A 3,429-nucleotide genomic window follows, 5' to 3' on the forward strand; every position below is an offset into this window, starting at 1 on the left:
TATAGTTTTAGGGAAAACTATATATTTATATTACCCTTTAACAAAAGAGTCTGCATCCCTAAACATACTCATGACCACATGGAAGCACAGTTCACTATAGCTAGGACAAAACTTAGACAGATTTTAGAATTATACACTAAGAGACAGAGACAGAATAAGACAGAGGCCCAACAACTTGGGAATATACCCGCATGTGGCCTACACAAGCTCATGCAGCGCACGAAAAATGGAGAAGTGGTATGCCTTCCCACAGATAAGTCCGGCAGAATGTCAATAGACAGCCTGCCGAACTATATCCAGGCAATGCAACCTCACATCGCCAATACGAAGGTAACAACCTTACAGGCGCATGAGGAAAGAGAAAAAGTCCTCAATGCTCACATGATGTGGACAATTGTTCTTAGACCCCAGAAGCGCACAGCCAACAACTTCCAAGCCTGGAACAATGATATCCCGACGCTGTATGGGCTCCGTAAGGACCACAAAGTAACAACTAATCCTGTAGTGGGACCACCAACAAGACCAGTCTGTGGAGCGAATGTCGCTAGTAACTACAGGATTTCCTACTTCCTCTCAATGATCATACGCCCCATAATCCAGCACGGAAGATCTCCTCAGCAGGATCAACGACTGCAACAACACTTGCAACCTGACAGGGTGTATAGTGGGTAGCATGGATGTGGTATCACTATACTCATCTATCGACGTGGATTTTGCAGTGGAAAAGTGCGTGGAGATGACCAACGAGAGCGAAGTAGAGTTCCAGAAAGTCAACACAGAAGAACTGGGCCTCCTACTTAGATTGACATATGACGATGTATATCTAGATAGATACGACCTTACGCTATAAAATTAAAACTGCTGAATAATAATAATAATAATCTTTTCAACTAAAGGCAAAAGGCCTTTTGAACATGATGAAAAATTGTAACTGTTTGTGGAGACATGACTTGAGAATGATGAAGTAACCCTAAACCATAATTACCTTCATGTTACCCTTGTGCAAGTTGTAGTACCGGCTGGTATCTGGCTTGGTTAGGGAACGCTTCCAGAGATGGTGTTTCATTGAAAATATCGGTGGTTGTATTACCACCATTTCAATATGAGCGAAAATATCAAATACAAAGGTTTTGAAAAACGGTGTGAATGAGTGTGGAACTGATAACGGTGAAAATCTCTCGCCTGGTAAAGTAGACTTGGTCGTCATCTAGCGACTGCGGTTCGAAAGAAATGAGAGACGACGGAATGCAGCTGTGATGGAATGTTACATCCCAAGACCCGGTCGCCCTCTAGCGTCAGCGGTGGGAAAGTAAGGAGGAAAGAGGGAATGCAACTGTGATGGAATGTTACGTCCCAAGTGTAACTTGCAGATTTGGTTACATTGGACAGAATGAGAAAGATATGGTTTGAAACGGAATTATTTGATGTAACTCGACAGAGACTAAGTGATTAAGAAAGACAGATAAGATTGAAATGCTGGTTAACACAAGTAGAAATCGAAGAAATCAAATATAGAATCTATCAGACGGAAATTAGCAAGGTAAGACATAGATTTCAGTGACACTGAAAGCAGAGATATTGAGGTTCAAGAACAGAAGCAGCAATAACAACAGCATCAACAGCAACAACAACATTAATATTGATTTCAAACTTTGGCGCAAGGCCAGTAATTTTGTGGGGGGAAAGAGTTAGACGATTTCATTGACCCCCACTGTACAACTGGTACCGCAGAAAGTAAAAAAAAGACAAAGCACAAAAAGAACAGTAATAATAAAGAAGCTTCACTTACTTCTATAGAAGGAAATCTCGTTCTTGTCATTCGTGCTGACGACTTTCATTATATTTTTCGGTGAGTAATTCTTACAAACATGGCTGACTTTGTTGTAAGTGAAAAATTGCGATTGGCTCCTCTGAGAGAGCGCAGTGCAGTCGAGTAGATTTCGTGTTGAGAAGAATTGTTCTGATGGAGATGCCCGAAGGTAATCATAGGTATAACCAGGACCCAAAGACTTGTAGTAACCATCATATTCCTGGTCGGAGGTAGCAACCAGAATTGTTGTAAGGGTTAACAGCAGAACTTCCATCGCGGCTGGACGGGTAAAACGAAACTGGAACATTCTTGGCTCTACGATTGCTAGAAGTAGACAAAAGGGGGAAAGAAATGGCATGAAAGAGAGAAAGCATGGAGTGGGGAAGGATATGAGGAGATTCAGCAATGAGACAAGAAGAATTTTAATATATAAAGAGAGAACGAGGAAGAGAAAGACAGGAAGAGAAGAAAAAAGTTAGAGACGCAGGTCCTGGGGAAGATTTTAAATTGCATTCAGTACGGGACCCAGGGTTTTGAAGAGTTTGGTATCACCTCTTAGTCAAGGCTGTTCCCAGGTTACTTTGGCCTGGAGTAGAAGTATTTGTTATGGCACCATCTATAGGTTAATTAGTAATTCAGTTGAACAGATGGGTCTCATTAGCCTGGTGGTGGTGGTGGTGGTGGTGGTATTGGGGTGGTATTGGGGGTGGTATTGGGTCTGATTCCAAACCTCCGACACCTTGCAATAATACTAAACCATGGGAAAGTGTTCGGCTGTAAACATTGAGGGAGAATCGGGCATCAAAGACCCTGAAGCAGTTCAATGCTGTCTACAACCTCACTCTTGCCACTCCTACGACGACGCTGACAGGAAATTGTAGCACTTTTTGCTGTTCCTTTGGGTCCATCAATGACGTACTGCATTGGCAACAACCTGTCCTTCACACCACATTGCCCAGGCTTGGGTTAAATCGAACCGGATTAAACCGGACAACACAACAGAGAGGAATTACATAAAAACTCAAACAGCATAGGAACAACCCGCGAATGGGGCTTTTGTGACAGATACTGGCAATTGCGCATAGAGCTATTTAGACGCAGATGACGCTTTTCTAGCGGAAAGCTAAGGCCTTCATTTGTGGTCACTAATGACAGAAACCACAGAATATAGGCACAGGCATAACTGTAGGATTAAGAAGCTCGCTTGGTAATCACGGTCCTCCCGGTTCAGTCCCACTGAGCAGCTACTTGGGCAAGTGTCTTCTACTATTGCCCCGGCCAACCAATGCCTTGAGAGGGAATTTAGGAGACGGAAAGTATGTGGAAGCCCTTTGCATCTATCAATCAATCGATCAATCAATCTATCTACCTATCTATCTATCTATCTATCTATCTATCTATCTATCTATTATATGTGTGTGTTTGAGAGAGAGAGAGAGAGAGAGAGAGAGAGAGAGAGAGAGAGGGGGGGAAAGAGAGTGGCTAATCGTTGCAACAACTGAAAGAATGCATGATTGGCTTTTGCAGCTCTGTGGTTTCACACACACGCAGTCACCCTTATTTCAACTGTTGTCACCTGTCATTGGTAGCGTGGCGTAGTAAAGTCCTATAACTCGAAG

Source organism: Octopus bimaculoides, chromosome 28, assembly GCF_046866305.1.
Source record: "Octopus bimaculoides isolate indiv1 chromosome 28, ASM4686630v1, whole genome shotgun sequence".
Taxonomy (NCBI): domain Eukaryota; kingdom Metazoa; phylum Mollusca; class Cephalopoda; order Octopoda; family Octopodidae; genus Octopus; species Octopus bimaculoides.